The 17,164-nt window shown below is 46.7% G+C and overlaps 1 protein-coding gene across 1 annotated transcript in view; it reads right to left on the bottom strand.

The window, feature by feature from the left end:
* ALK (anaplastic lymphoma receptor tyrosine kinase) overlaps positions 1-17,164 on the bottom strand; it is a 579,333-nt gene that overhangs the window by 121,565 nt on the left and 440,604 nt on the right.

Genomic DNA, 17,164 nt, shown 5'->3' with positions numbered 1-17,164 from the left:
GACCATGTGGGACACCGCGCTAACTCTTCCTCTTGTTCTTCACCCTTTCTTCTCACTGTATCTATTTTAGACATAGAGAAAGCTAACTCTCAGAGGCTGTCTGCTCCCGCACACAGGGACAGAGGGGGCGCCTGCAGCTTTCTGGGTCCAGTCCCAGGCCATGGAGACCCTCACCATGCTCCCACTTTTCTTGGTGGTGACATGAGTGGGTGTCTGACACCTGCCCTAGCAGCTGACTTGTTTCAGAGTTCTTTGGCCAACCTGTGGGTGTTCTGCCACTTCTCTCCTCCTGGATAGAGCGATCACAGATATTATTTCACTTGATCCTACACTGTTCCTGTGAAAAAGGCACGGTCAGCATCATGATTCTATTTTCAGAAGAAGAAACAAAGCCTCAGTTCTGGGCCTAAAACCCAGGCCCCTTCGTTCCCAGTCCAGAGCTTTCCTACATGATCTTCTTGTTCTCCATTACCCACTACCAGGGCAACTGCTGAGTTTGTAAATCCAAGGATCTCAGCCCATCCTGGCCTGTGCTCCCCCTACACACACAAACACACACACACACACACACAACACACACACACACACACACACACACCCGTCCTGAAGGCCTCTGCCATACGAACCACTATACCACATCCCTGTCCCTTAGCTGCAGCTGATGCCCAGTGGGCCTGGCAGTAATGCAGCAGCTGCACTCGGAGGGAAAGCCTTGTGGCCACAGGAAGCAGTTCTGTTCATTCAGTCTCATCTAATTAAGAGTCACTGAACTGTCAGACACATCACCTTCTGGATTAGGCATAAAACCAAGACCCCGAATTCTCCAAACTCTGTTCTTGCTCAGAACTCTGCCTGTTCCCTGATGCTTGCCTGCCAGCAGGAGTGGAGGGCCTGCCTCCAAAGTGTGGGCTACCCTGAGGTAGGACATACAAAGCCAGGGTTTGGAGGGATGTCCCTGATTCTGGGATCCAGGGCCACTGGTGTGCTGAAGCCAGTCACGTGCCTGTGTCTCTTCCTGTCTGTGCGCAGTGACCTCAGGGTGGTAGCTTAAAATGGGTCATTGTTGGGAGTGTTCACAAGGCAGAGACCAGCAAATGGGGAACCCAGGGCCCCCTCTCTACCTTTCTGGAGAGCCTGTTGTTAAACATCTGCTGGATCGCCACTGCCCAGGAACCCCAGATGTACCCCGAGAGCCTAAATGGGAGTGTGGGTAGAGGCTGAACAGGTGGAATTGCAGGCCCCTCAGTCACAATGCTTCTGCCTGTTCCATAGAATAACAGCAGCCGACCTTTCCTGAGCACTGAACATGTGCCCGGTTCTACGCTGAGGCACAAGTATCGACTCAGTTTCTCTTCTTATGACCCTGAGAGGAGGTAGTATAATTAACTGCCTTCTTGCAGTTGAGGAAATGAGGCTCAGAGAGGTCAGGTAACTCCTTCTCATCACAAGCTAATAAGGGTGGCACCAGGATTTGAATTTGGGCAATCTGACTCTTAACCCACACTCTTACTTCTACGCTGTATTGCTTTTCCACTTCTCATTTCATTAAGGGGGAAATTCCCAAGTAAAATATGTTAGAAAATCAACTAACATTTTCACTAAAGTATTAATTGTGAGACATAAATATTCCCTTCCACCCTCTGCACTTGGCTGCCTCTGTCCTGAGATTTATCAGAAGCTACTCGCTCAGAGTTGGCTGAATCAACAAATGACAAGTAAACTTCACAAACCCTAAACTCACTCCACCCCTTCTGTCTGGTTTTGGGATGGGAGGCTGAGCAGATGCACCTTGGTGGAAGAATCACTCAACTCTGCTGAAGATGACATCTAAAGAAAGAAAGACAATCAAGCGCACCATCTGGGCCCGCACACAGCATGGGCTCCCAGGTGGCTGCTGGTGCTGTTCACTCCGGGCTGCCTGGGGTGGAGAAGGTCAGCCAAGGATGAACAATACCTGGGTATGCGCTGAAACCTCAGTGCCTGAAGCCTTCCCCACCGTTGGTAACCCACCCTGGACAGTCTAACTTTCCTCAAAAAGTCCCAATCCCACCCTCTGGACCTTTAGCCACCCCACATCACTCACGGTTTGCTAAGCAAGCCCCAGGCTTTTTCTCCATCAAATTGAATGAAAAGATGCAACCAGGCCCGGGCTCTCAACTTCGTTTTTACACTTTAGTTCTAATGAAAGCGCCTGCTTCTTAGGTTCTCTCATCTAAAACTGGGATAATGAGCTACTGTATGGGTTATGCTGAGGAGTGTGAGATACCTCATCTAGTGTCCTTAGTGCATTTTGGTTCCTGGTCAGACCTGGATGTGGGTCAGCACTGACTGATGGTGGCGCTGCTGTGTTAGTTAGCGCTGTGTCCGTATCCCCTCCTCACCACCGTCCCCACTGTCTCCGCTCTAGGATCACCTTTTCTCGCTCTGTCAAGTTTCACCGGCAAGGCCCCACTCACACTGTGCTACATCCAAGGCTTCTGGGACTCTCCCAGGGAGAGTGGTCTCTCCCTCCACACAGTATGTGACATTGCTTCTAGCTTCTAGGAAGGCCACGTATACTAGTATTTGATGTCACAGCAGTCTTGGCAAACGTTCCTGGACAACACCTGCATTATTTAGGGTCATATCATGGCCAAATTCACTCACGTTCGGTCCTCCAGGTCACAGGTGAATGCTGTGACACCGCTGGCCTCCCTGGGATTTGGGATGTCCAAGGTCTCTCATGTCAAGTGCCAAGCTCCAGCTGGGATTTGACCTGGTATGTTTTCACGTTAGCCATCCCCTTTAGAATCTGCAGGCTACCTTAGCAAGGCCTTCCTGTTGGGGTGGGTGGAAAGAGTTTTCTTCTTGTATATGGTGGTCAAGGGTGTATCTCAGAAACTCTTGCCTCCATTTCTGAAATGCTTAGTGGTATCCTAGTGGCTTGGCCCTTCCCAGGCCCTTAAAAAGAGTCATCACTAGTTATCAAATCTCCCTATGTACTAATCACTATGACAAACACAAAATATACAATCTCTTATTTACTCCACATGGCATCTCTATGAGATAGACACTATTATCACTATTTTACAGATGAGTTGAGATGAAGAGTAGCAAAGGACGGGCAAGTTCAGGCTGCTGGTAAACTGCCTAATGGAGACCTGAGCCTAGAACATCGACTCCAGAGCCAGAGTTCCTAACCAATATGACACTGAGTTTGCCAGGCACCTCTGAAGTTTTTGTTACCTCATGAACTATTTATACAAGGAAACCCACAAATGTTGCAAAAGAAAAGAATAACTGTTCTGAGATAGGCGCTATTCTTTGAAATAAGCAATAATGTCCTCAAAAGATATTTTATCTTATTTATTTGAAAACTAGAGGCCCAGTGCATGAAAATTCATGAAATGGGTGTGGGGGAGAGTCCCTCAGTCCGGCCTGCCCCCTCTTACAGTCCGGGAGCCCTCAGGGGTGGGAGGCGACCCAGCGATCAGAGGAAGGCAATGCCCCATCACACTTCTGCTGCAGCCACTGCTGGCAGCACAAGCCTTGGCCGGCCCTGGTTACCTGAGCCTCAGGCGACCCTGGGTGGCTGGGCAGCCACCATCCAAGGCTTGCCTGCCCCTCGGGCTGGTCCTGGGCAGCTGGGGGGCTGATGGGACTGAGGGACTCCGGAGGCAGGCATGCAGCAAGGCTGGGCCCGCCTGGGGGTGAGCCCGGCCTTGCTGAGCACCTGCTGCCCCAGTGGGGCTGAGGGGACTGGGTGCCGCCATCTGGTGACTGTGGGTGTTGCCATCTTTGAGGGCATGGCAGTCAATTAGCATATTCCCTACTTATTGGCTATGGACACCACCATCTTTGAGGGCGGGGCAGTGAATTAGCATATTCCTTCCTTATTGGCTTGGGCACCACCATCTTTGATGGCAGGAAAGTCAATTAACATATTCCCTTTTTATTAGATAGGATTTAAATCTCTGGTGATGGAAAGGACTAATCAAGTTCTATAATTTTTAATAAATGTTCTGGTCTAAGGTGAAAAATAAAGAAAACACCCAACTCAGTAAGTAGTTGAGCCTCGTGCAGAATGTTGGAGAGTCAGCCTGTTCCTGTTTAGGGCTCTTGGTCTTGTTTGTCTCCACGTAAAGAAAAGTCTCCAGCAGACGGCCCCCAGGAAGCAATCGGGCTGACAGCAAATTCTTCCCAGGGCTCCGGGGGAACTGTTTCAATCTTGAGTTTGCTCAAGCGTCAGGCAAGCTGATTGTTCACCGGTTCCACTCGAATGTGAATTTACTCTGCCCGTGGGTACCCACCTTTCTGTGCAGCTTCTCAGCTTCATCTCCACAAAATAAACTGCATGAGGCTGAGAGGCAGTGCCGGCGCCATCTCCCACTTGGGATCACCTGCTCGTTCACTTCCCCGATCTTGCCCCTCAGTGATGCTTCGCTCCCTGTAATTAGTTGTCACATGTTCTCCTTTTCTACCAAACTCTGTGAGGACCAGCAATTCCCCACTGTGCGCACTCACAGACAATTAATAAACGTTGGGGGAATTGATAAATAAATGGTTCTGGCATAGGTCCTTTTCAACTAAGGGATAAACAATGAGGAATATCCTAGGTATATGTGGGAGCATGGATGACCCACACAGAATTTAAAAGGAGCCCTTCCCCTGTGGTTATCTGTACACATATTAACTGGGACTGGTGTCTCCCTGGATCAGCAAATCAGGGTTCATTCTGCATCCGGTTCCCATCACATGAAGAAGGGACTGTTTGGGCTGGCCCTGGGCTCCTCTGCACCCTAATTCCAGACTTCACCCCTCAAATTTCACCGCCGCTATGCCTTTTAGTGTCCAGATTGTTCCAAACAGCAGGGTTCCTGGCAGGTGAGCTCCTTCTCGGTGAGGAACGTAGGCAATTAGCCCAGAAATCCTCCTCCCTTTTCCCCGGGCGCTTTCTTGTGGTGAGTTAGGTCAAGTCATGGTATTTCATTAGGATAATAAAAGGGAGAAAGTCAAACTCTTAGAATGTGAAAGTCGCTCACGTAATAAAAGCTGACTGGTAATTTATGGCTGTTCCACCTGAGGGTGACTTCGGGATCAATACACACTCTAGTTGGACTTCCAGAGACTCAATTCATAGAGGCTCTCAGCGGATCATTAGTGAGCTGTGCCAGCCAGCTCACCTCCCAGAAGGCAGCCAGCGACACCCAGCTCATCCCCAGACTGAAAACACCCTGAGCGGAGGGCTGGTTGGGTGGTCTCACTGCCTTCTCACCTCCTTTTCCATCTCAGAGAGAACTTTACCTAACACAGAGTTCATGCAGCGTGGCCCTTGGGTGGTGCCCATGTCTTTGCAGACTTTGTCCAAATGCTTCCTCATCAGTGTGAGGAAGAAGATGTGCATTTCAACACCTTTCTTATATCCAGGGCACTCAGTGCCCACGGTCTGAAAGCCTGGCTAGAGTTGAAGCCATGAGTTATGGCTTTCCTGGCTTAGTTCAGATGACCTTGGCCCTCTGCAGCCCACGAACCCTCCCTGATGGGAAAGGGTCTGCATAGCCAAGAGCAAGCCTTCTGGGCCCCAGGTGCAGAGTTTGCATGCTGTCTTGACCTTGGCTAGCTAGTCGTCTCCCATCAGGGTTCTAGCCCCTGCGTAGCCGCTGGCCTTTGGGCAGCAGGAAGTACAAAGGGCACACATTACCCAGGGCTTCTTACAAAAGGCTCACCCCTGCACACAATGGATACCTTTTCCAAAAGCCCTGTACTAAACATGTTTTTGTCAGTTACTTCATGTTAAGATTCTGCTTTTTGGGCATCCTTCCCTGTATATGATTCTGTGGTGGGCGTCAGGTGCTGCGGAAATACAGAGGTGATTCATTGATTCTTATCCCCAAAGACTAGCAATCTTAGGGCTGGTGTGACAGGAGCACAAATAGCTAGGAACTGTGGTAAAATGTAAGCACCATAACGGTGGTGAAAATAAAAGCCTGCAGACATTTAGAGAAGTCATTTCTAGGCAGATGAGATGAATTAATTATACTTAATTTATGTGCTCTATAGTATAGTTCTTGTACATGAGGTTTGCTTAAAGAGGGTGGTAGGAAGCCCACTTGCTCTGGGTTTTTCTAAGAATAGAGTGTTCTCCTAAATCCACTCCCTGTGTACCTGTCACTGGGCCTGGAACCAACAGGCTGCCAGGAGCGCGGAAAGACAAAGAGAAGTGGAGAAGGATGGCCATATAGGAGGGAGGCTCCCGGAGGCCATGCTGTCAGGGCTGAGAGCAGTCTCCCCGGATGCTCCTTGTTGGGGAGACTCTCCAGAGCCTCAGGAAACTGATGAACCTGCAGGCTGATCTCGCAGGCAGTTTTAAATCGATACCCCTGATTGGCAAAACTGGTCCCCATGCTATCAGGAGTGGTGACAGCTTTCAGACGGGGCATAAACTGATTGTTAAAGACCCCTCAGCATTATTCACCAGGGCGGGAGAATTCGTTTCAGTATCCGGGAAAAACAGCCATTTGGATAATTGCATTCTGTTTCCCTGTGTCTCCTCTAACGCATTAGCGGGAGATAATACTCCACATTCCAAGTCCAGAACCATCCCACAGAGCTGCCATTAAACAGCTGTCACCTTCCTCCCCATAACTGGATGCATTTCTCGGCAGGAAGAATGACTCCCTGTGTGTGTGCGTGTGCGCATAGGCCGCATCCATCCTGGCACGCAGGAAACGTATCACCGGAGTGAGAGGCAATGCATTACAGTGAGAAAAACACTGGACTAGCTGTCGGGAGACCGGGGTTCTGGACTGGGCTCAGCTGTGACTTTTGGTGTGACCTTGGGTAAGTCATTGAATGTCACTGGTGCCTGGGTTTCCTAAGCTGTAATGTGAGGAGACTAGGCTAGGTGATTCCTCTGGGGTCTGCAGTTGGATGTCACCATGTGGTGTCCTTATGAGCAGAGCAGGGGGTCTCCATGACTCTTGCTTTGGGCTGGAAACTCTTAAAACAGATTGGCCACATAATCCTTGAAGACTGTGCCCTGTCCACAGCCACCAACCCCAAAGAGTAAGGCTGTGGAGGCACTGGACCCGGTTCTTCTTTGCTCCTCATTGATCTAAGCTACGAAGACCGGTTGCCATTGAAAAAAATTATATTTGGCTCATTCTTTCCTCACTTCATTGTTTTTCATGATCCATATCAGACCTCTGACCCCACTAAAGTAATGGAAAATTAGAGAAGAAAATGATGAAGGAAAGGATGAAAGGGGAGAGGGAGGGATTGATGGGGAGGAGAAGAATTAGAAGAGAATGGGGGAGGGGGGGCGACTCCTGGAGAAGGAGCTATTGGAAGGAGGCCAAATGCAGAATGACAGGAGGTTATGGAAATATGTGCTGGAGGTTTAAGAAATTCATGTCCCCTCTTCTTTCTTTCCTTATCCCCTTCCTTGCCTCCCTTTTTCCTTCCTTTCCCCCTTTCCTTCCTTCCTTATTTCTTTCCCTCCCTCCCTCTCTCACTCCTTCCCTCTCTCCCTGCCTTCCAATAAACACTTATTAGCACCCAATAATCTGACACACAATATTGTACATCACAATTCTATATGCTAAAGATGGGTAAGTTGTAGTGCTAAACATGAATAAAATTTGAATAAAACATGATCCTTGCATGCAAGGAGGCGAGTGTCTGATGTGCAATGAGGTGTGGAAAGACTAATAGGAGGGGTGTGTACACAGCAAAGGGAATGGGTCAATTCTACTGGGGGAGGCCTCATGGAACTGGATGGTCTCATGAGATGAGAGAATTTCTGTGTTCTTCTATTATGCAGCGCCCTCTCAATAGCTTTGCAGAATGATCTTCCTTTACTCAGGAAATACTTCCATATTTCCACAGTGCTGTGAAACACCTTTACCTGTATTCGCCGCACTGTGCTGTAATCACCGCCTTCCATGTCTGTCTTACTCACTAGACTTAGTGCTTTAAGACCAGGAGACTTAGCTTAGTTTCCTTCGTATTTATATTGTCTAGGACCTACCTACCACAGTGCCAGCAAACAGGAGATGAACACCCCCCCGCCCTGCTCCCCAAGCAAACAAAACCCTCTTCTCTCACTTCCTTTCCCTTCCCTTCTGTTTCTTTTGCACCTGCCTCTTCTTCTCTCCAAGGTCCCCAGTAGAAGTGGGTTAGCCTAAGTTTCTCTTTCACACTGGCTGTCTAGAATGTTTTTCTCAGAGCATGAGGTTGCAGGGCTCTCTTCCCAGGCAGAGCCTGGTGTCTTACTAACAACAAGTCAGTGGCTCTCAGGGATGTCTCTCCTCTGGGAGGACAGACCACACTTTGGCTTTCTTCTTCCTGGGGGCCCTTCATCCATTGCTGCTGGGCTATTTCTTAGAAAAGAACATATCCAGGCAACTGGAGGCGTGGCCTTTTCCACCAAGTGGTGCCTCTTTGAGCTCACACCACTCAGCCCCAAATGGGTTGGGCTCTTGACTTGAAAGTGAAGGTGGAAGTCATCTGGCCTTGACTCACACCCTCATGAATCCATCACCTCTACCAGGATGTGTATTCTAGGTCTATGAGCTCATGGACTACCACCACCTCTGAATCTAAGATGCAGTTCTACATGGTTGTCTAGATTGTGGTTGGCTTGGCCTACATACAGGTTACTCAGTCTATATTTTTCTGAGGGAATGGGGTCTTTTCATCTTTGTACACAAGTCCAGGGACCTCAGTGAAGGACACATTTAAAATAATTAAAGTTAATAATTCTTCATTATTTCCACCTCTGAAAGCAGGATTCTTGGAAAGCTGGTACAATCTGAGTCAACAACTCAGACTCAGGAATCTCTTCAGAAAAGTTATTAAGAAGGGTATGGAGGACACCAGTTGCAATCTCTTTGTGAAGAGCATCAGGAGACTATAATACTTTAGCTGGAAACTGAAGTAACTCTGGCAAGATTTGGGACTCTCTCATATATGGGACCTTCTTCTTCCTCTTTCTCTCATTTTGGGCAGGGACCTCAGTGAAGGACACATTTAAAATAATTAAAGTTAATAATTCTTCATTATTTCCACCTCTGAAAGCAGGATTCTTGGAAAGCTGGTACAATCTGAGTCAACAACTCAGACTCAGGAATCTCTTCAGAAAAGTTATTAAGAAGGGTATGGAGGACACCAGTTGCAATCTCTTTGTGAAGAGCATCAGGAGACTATAATACTTTAGCTGGAAACTGAGGTAACTCTGGCAAGATTTGGGACTCTCTTATATATGGGACCTTCTTCTTCCTCTTCCTCTCATTTTGGAAGTGATATTATGAAACTCTAATGGTGCCACTGAAATAAGTCTAAGTTCTTAAATATGTCACCCAATCTCATAATCCCTCATTATTATGGGCTATAAAGAGAATCAAAATGGGAAAAATCTAAACATTACTGAGTTAGTGTTCTACATTGAACTGGAGACTTTCATGATCACAGACTGATTAAAGGGAGGCTTTCTCTCCATATACATATGTCTCAGATAGCTTCCCAACCTCCATCACAGACACCTGGTGTATTCAGACCAGAAAAAAATGCCCAGCTTGAGTACAATAATACCCAGGAGGGCAGACAGGCTTTGGTTTCAGGAATGTCTCCCCATGGCCTCCTGGGAAAGGAAATGGTGCAGCTAGAAGCATGGAGGCATCTCTGAGATGAGGGCAGGGCTTGAGATGGAGAAGGGCCAGCTAAGGAGGTCGGCTCGCCATGGGCTTCATGTCCATGCTCAGGAAAGCTGGGAGCCTAACATGTTTGCACTAAGAGGAAACTGTGCTGATAGAAATCCTGCCAGTTCTCTCTGAGGGACACACTGTCCTTGAGGAAAGAGCCAACCATCATCTTTACATGTGTCCTAGTTTTCATTGTCAAAGAAACTGAAGCCCTACTCAGGCATCCCTGCCACTCTCTTCGCAGAATATGGATGGTGGAGAGCTGGGGCTCAGGGCACTGGTCAGATGATTAGAGAAGGTGAGGCTGTGAGGAGCCCTGTTAGGAGAGTGAGGTCTGTGCATTTCCTACCTGGGGCTTGGCCAGGTGGGATGGGGGAAGGAGGGAAAGACCAGAAAGATTGAGGGGACTTGCAAGCAAAATGACATGTGTTCCAGCGTGAGCTCTGGGCTCTTCAATAGATCAGGCTAGTAGAGCAGGCAGCCAAGAGTTTGTGGATAGGCAGCACAAAATTAAGTTCTTAAATATGCCACCCAATCTCATAATCCTCATTATTATGGGCTATAAACAGAATGATGAAGAATTACTAATTTTAAATCTTCCCAACCAGAATCTGATGGTTCAGAATTCTTTCTTTTCCATTCTCCTTCCCATTCCTCTGCGGAGTGAGAAACATGGGAGGCTTCCGTGCCACCTGATAAGAGCTATCCATTCTGGCCTCTGCAGAACCACTCCCTCTTGGTCTCTGGTCATCAGGCAAACCCTGTGAGTCCTGTCTGCAGGTCATCTAGTCCATACAGATCTCTCCTACTCCATCCACAAGTCCTCTGCAGGTCTGCCCACACCATCTAGGCCACTTCTGGGCCCCTGCCAGGAAGACACTGAGACTGAACACTGGGAGACACTCTCATGCTGTGATGTATGGAAAGGCTGGTCATGAGAGGCTGGTCACAAACATTTGAGAAGGGAAATTATGGGTATGCCTTTACTTATTTGCCACACAGAATAAACAACTGCTATAACTCTGTGAATTGAGTAAATGCTTTGGCATTACATACAGCCACAGGTTAGGGTGGAGAGAGAAATGGGCAAAGGGGCCATGCCAGGGGGAAGATGGCAGCGAATGGAGGACAGCCCTCTAACATTAGTATGCATACATATTAGGGAGAGAGTGTGTGAAAGCCAGCACGCAAGAGTTTGTGTCTGTGCACTAGCAACAAAGAAAGCTGTTACGATAAAATGCAAATAGAGACCATCTCTCTTTATAATTTTCTGCTTTCTGTTCTAATCCAAATAATGTAATCCTAGGAATGTCTCACCCCAGTTTTATACATTCAGAGCCCAAATCCACAGGCAGAGGCTCTAGGCTCCTCACAGTCACCTTGATCTTGGGGAGTGGAGTGGAGGGAATGAGTCCCAGGCCTCCCAACCAAAGTGACCCTCTCTGGAGGTCATTCTACTGCTGTTTCCACCTAGGACAACTTGTTCACCTGCCCTGCTGTGGGCTTCAGAACCATTCACCTCCACAGAGGCTGCCTCCTGACCCAGGCTGTCTGTCCCTGTAGCATTGGTGAGCTGATTAGAGCCAATGTTTTCATTATATTCAGATTTCATAAATGACTGAAAGGATCAGCTTATAAAAGCAAAAGAAAGTTGAGGCATTCAACCTCTCTGGGCCTTTTAAGACAACAGACTATTATGTTCATGTGAATTTCCAGGAAGAAGCCTCTAATTAAAGCTTATTGCCTCTCAGCTGCCATTGGCCCGCGATGTGGCTCGTCCTTCCTGTTCATTAGAGCAAAAAGGCATCCTAGTGAGGAGGTAGCCTCATGGAGCCCATGTCCACCTTCCGGCCCAGGCCCCCTGTGAGCTGGGGAGGATCCCAGTGCTGCCATGATAGCCCCATCACGCCCCCCTACGTATGACTTGGGATTCAGACAGGATATTACATGCCTGTTCTTGAAGGAAATGATAAGACCCTGGTCTACCAGTTGCATGAATGATTAATGAGGGATAATTAGTCAATGTTTGTTAAGCATTTTATAGACACAAAATGCTGGCTAAGAGCTAAATGAGAGAGCAGAAGCAGCAATATCCAAAAGACTGTACATCTACCCAAATGCTACACAGAGAATCCCAGAATGTTGGGTGGAGGGAAGGAGGGATCACCGAGCAATTGCCCTGTGGTTTCCAAGCTGTGATTTCAGGGCCTTCTGGGCTGGTGCCCTCTAACTGTTTCCCAGTGTTTCCTCCCCAATACATCACAGTTGGGAAGGCAAACTAAAGGTCCACAAAACTGTGTCTGCAGCAGAACTTGAAGGCAGATAATGCCCCAAACTTCAAAATAACCATTAGTAAAGGAGAAAAGCATTGTATCCCATCCTCCCATCAGCCAGCAAGCAGCTCCTTCAGCCCTTGTGCTTGGCCCTCCACTCTGGAGGATGTCAGTGTTTGGGTCCCACAGCTCCAGGTGTGGGGAGGTCTGGGCAGAGCAGAACTAAAATGTCTCCCAGCTCTTCAGATACAAGTTTAGTGCTTCTCCTGATATCTCTCTTTTTTTAAAAAAAAAAAAAATTTTTATTGATTTTTACAGAGAGGAAGGGAGAATAATAGAGAGATAGAAACATCGATGAGAGAAACATTGATCAGCTGCCTCCTGCACACTCCCTACTGGGTATGTGCCCGCAACCAAGGTACATGCCCGTGACTGGAATCAAACCTGGGACCCTTGAGTCTGCAGGCCGATGCTCTATCCACTGAGCCAAACCAGTTAGAGCTCCTGATGTCTCCCTTCAAGCAAAACAAAACAAAATAGGAAAACCAAACCAAACCAACTCTGAGATCAATTCTGTCCTCGGGAAAATTTAAGAAGCTGCAGGCCAATGCACAGGGGACTTTAAAATCTAATATTTGCTTAGTCTGCCCCTAACCTTGACCTCAGTTTTAGGAACTGAACCCTTCTCTGCCTGATTTGGTGGGTTAAGCCCCAAGCTGGTCTCTGGTGTCACTTTGGGACTCTGCCTACCATCCACTCACCTGCCACTTGCAGTGAGAGGATAGCTGTCCTCTGGCTCAGCTTCCCGGCAGCGCTCCCAGGCCTGGCTCCTTCCCTCACCCCTGTCCCTCTGTCTTCCTGGAGCGGTGCTTCCCCAGCATCTCCTTTGATGTGCCCCAAATGGCAGAGAGGGGTGAAGTCACCTCCCAGAATCTGGGGATCACTATGAGCAGACAATGTCTTTAAAGCCCACGCTTTATCTTAAAATTTGTGTGTAGTTTGCATAAAAGTGCAATATATAGCCATGCTGGTTTTCATATAAAAATGTCCCTCCACTCCAATCTTCCGGTAAAACCAAAGCTCTGTGGACTCTGGGTTTTCACATTCCCAGAACACCACTACTTATCCTCAAGGTCTAAGAATCACTAGCCCCACTTGATCCTAACCCACTGGTTGGATCCTGACCCCTCTTAACTTGCACACAGCCAATTCCTTTGGCCAATTCCTTTGTGGCTGCGGCGTTGGAGGCAGCCTGGTCTCAGACCTGCGGGGCAGAACACAGAGAGCAGACTTACCTTCCCTCCTCCAGCGAACATCCTTAAGCCTGACCAAGCCCCTGAGTTGAGCAATTTACTGCTAACCCAGTGTTTCTTGATGACTGATATCAATTGTTTGAACCATGGTCAGTTAAGAGTCGCAAAGCCACTGGGTGACTCAAGAAGGGGCAGAACTAACCCTGGCTGATTTCCCACTAGGATGTAGACACCATGTCACACTATCATACTTAACTCACATGGACCAGGATGGGTACCACTGTCTTCATTTCATCCATGAATTATTTAATACTATAGAATGTAATGGACACGTAGTAGCACGCAAGCAACTGAGGTAGGATTTAAACCCATGCTTTTCTTACGAAAATCCTGTTCTCCTTCCACTGTCCATCTGTTGCATCTTTTTGCCCATTTCACTCATTAAGGCCTCCATCAAAGAATGAAAGACACAGAGACAGGAGGTGAGGTTGGGATGTATGAATTCTGCCATCATCTTCAGAAACATGCAAAGGGTGTGGGAGAGGTAGTGGATTGAAACCAATGTCTAAACTGACATTTCTCTTATCATCTATGGAAAGAATTTATCTTGGTCCACCTTGCTCTTCTCATAGCCACAGATTTGAAGGAATGGTTGTAAGAGGGGCCTTAGAGATCTACAGAGGGAACACAGCTTCACCAAGCTCCTCATTTATCACCAGCGAGAGTTCCGGTCTTATTAATAACTGGGGTTTAATCTTCTACATTCAAAGAGACTCCCATTACCCAAAACAATAATTTTTAAAATTACCCCGCAGTGTGTCAATCGCAGATTGAATACTAAGAGTTACTTAAAGTTAATAAATGCTTTTAGAAATTATTTGAACATTTGATGAATTAAAAGTTATGAAATATTTATAAGCAGTAACAACACCATTTAGCACCATTAATAAAAATAAATACATTAGAGAGAATGAAATTCATTACTATTTTACCATTAGACATTGATGTCAATGACTGAATATTGCTCCAAATTACTTGTAAAATAGACCAATTATTTCAGTGTGATTAATCTTTTCAATTATTTCTTTTATGTAGTTGTAATTTGAAAGTAATTTTCTCGTGGGAGTACAATGACCTCAGCACACTAGATCCTTATTTATTTATATTTAAAAATTTTGGTGTCTGCCCCCCATTTCTGGGCGATTTCCAGCGGTCGGATATTTAAAACAGTTTCCCAAGCAATCATTATTGTTCCATTATTGGCTTTATTAGTGATTATGAATAAGCCCTCCCAAAGTTAGAGACTCTCTGCCACCAGCAGTAACGTTAGCAGAAAAAGGAGGGACTAGCAAAACCCTTTCCTTGTTCCACCAGCTATGGCCCTGCTGTGTTAGACCCTGAGCTCAGCCTGAAGAAGACTGTGTGGTAAGCAGGTTGAAGGACTTCTAGGTTCTTCCCTGGCCTCCACCCATCCCCACAGGATTAAACAGTCCTATTCCTTTTCATTACATAATGAATTTTGTGTACCCTGCCACAAAAGAAATTTGACTTTATTAGAGATAAAAGCATAGATCGTAGGGAGTAGGGAAGAGAACTCTGCAGCTGCCTTCAAAATCAGAACGTGGATCCGGGCTGTTAGGCTCTGTTGGGAAGGTGGTAACCTTTCCCTGGCCCATTGGCTCGGACAGAGACCAGACAGAAAGTGAGATGGGGGAGTGAGCCTGCAAGCACACCCGGGTAGTTGTGCAGGATTGGTCAGCCCTGGTTCCAGAGTGAGGGCATTCAGCTCAGTCAGGGCCACAGGACAGAGAGGGCAACAGTATTGATTGTATCAAGCTCTGTGCCAGGGGTTCTACACACAATATCAGTTTCAATTCCCCAACAAACCTATAATTATGTATTATTAGCCCCATCTACTGATGAAAAAATTGAAACTCATAGACTTTAAAAAACTCTTCTAAGCTCAAGAGAGTGGTCAGTGATGGAGCTGGGAGTCCACCCTCATTCTGTCTTATTCCAAAGCTACAATCTCTCTCCTACCCTGTAATAGGAATATCTTCCCTCAGTGCAGACCAGGAGAAAAGCACTGGTAGTTTTTAGTAGTTTGAGTGCAGAGATTATAAAAGAAGATGCAGTCTTTGATTCCAGGAACTTAGCATCCATTGAGTGAGGCACATAAATAACTCCGGTGAGAAGTAAACTGTTCTAAAATAGAAATGCCTTACACATCCACACTGACCCCTTCACACCCCTTGGTGACCACAAGAGTCCAAGCCAGAGAAGGAGTGCAGAGAACATCTGCTTCCCCATGGAGCCCATCTGTTCTTGGACCTGGAGCCTCTAACGGGAGGTAGCTGGACCATTAGGGTCTTCCTAAGTCTCTTGACCAATCCACCTTCCCTAGAGAATCAGAGGCAGGCTGCCTTTCTCCCTCTGCTAAGGATGTGTCTGCTAGAGGAAACACTTTCTGGATCATTAGAGAAAGTAAGAAAGGTCAACTCTCTTGGTTTCATAGGAGAAGCAGACAAGAAACAGGTCTTGTAAACTCTACAACAGACTCGCTGCAAATGCAACATAAACTATAGAGGAACAATTTTGTAGGTGAAAGGGAGTTGTAGGGTAAGGAAGAAAAAAAATGTGCACAACTCGGTGAGATCCTTGATCAAAGGTACAAATAATTTTTTGCAGGAGTAATTGTGCTGAGCCTGGAGATTTGTAGGCTCTTATTCCCTTCTCGTGATGTTGCTCAAATAAGGTTAGGCCAATTCTGGGAAATGATACCTTCTCCCTGTCACATTCCTGTAAACTAGCTTCCTCTTGGCCTCTTTTGGACGGTACATAGGTCCTTGACATCTGCGAGGATTGATGATGTCCAGAGGCACTCACAAATCCCCAAGTTCGTGAGTGCAGAAACGTTTGTGCAAGCTCCTGGCTTACTCCCAAACCGCATGTTTCCTGTACATTGCCTCACATCACAGGTTAACCACCCTTTCAACTTGAACTGAATTTCAATCTGTCACATTATGGTGATTTTTCTGTCCCCCACACATAAACCAGTTTTGATAAAAGAAAAAAAAAAGTACACACTTTGTAAGTTCTTGTAAAACTAGCGATGAGTGCAGAGACAGAGCACAAGGCGCTGGGAGGTCAGTTCCCCACCTAAGGGAGTCTCTTTCACACACAAGCTCCAAGAGGCATGAGATTTAACACCGGACCTCTACATGCAACAGATGGCCGTATGTTAAGGGCCTTCATGGTTGTTCATGAACAGTCTAAACTAAGACTTTAGGTCTGTGCGTGCCACAGGCTTCCCTCTTGTCCACATGTCATTCTTGGGCTTCTAAGACCACACATTCTTTGGCACAGGTGAGAGCTCCCTCCCAGGGGACCTCTGGGCAGAGCAGACCCAGCCTGAGAATAGCAGTAATGAAATCAACTTCCTCCCGAAGACTCTCCTGTACCCGTCTCTATACCCTCTGCATGTGGAAACAACAAAGGACGTTTATAGTCATGAAGCTAGGCCTTCTGAAGATCAAGGGAAGATCAACCTCATCTACAGGGTAGGGCAAAAGAAGGTTTACAGTTGTGATATGCAAAACACAGAGTTCGTTTGTGTATTATTATTTATTAATTACTGTATTATTTTCCATGCAAACAGCTGTAAATTTACTTTTGCTCCACCCTGTGTCTACTTATGATCCATTTTATTCTGCTTACCAATCAGAATTGAGGTAATAGTTAATAAAGAGATACATATAAAATATGATCTTGAAAATAGGAATACAAAATCAAAAATTCTGTAGAGGAAGGGGGAAATAGACTTATCAAAAAACTACACAGATAGAATTACGGTGATATAGTTCAGAGTTTCCTGGTAAAAATAAAAAAAAAGGCAGACAAAACCCCAACCCAATCAATTATGCTTCAGGAGAGAGATGGCATCTAGAAATAAATTCAC

This window comes from Myotis davidii, unplaced genomic scaffold (genome assembly GCF_000327345.1).
Source record: "Myotis davidii unplaced genomic scaffold, ASM32734v1 scaffold238, whole genome shotgun sequence".
Classification (NCBI taxonomy): domain Eukaryota; kingdom Metazoa; phylum Chordata; class Mammalia; order Chiroptera; family Vespertilionidae; genus Myotis; species Myotis davidii.
Note: the sequence above shows the minus strand (reverse complement) of the source record. Positions and strands in the feature narration are given on the sequence as shown.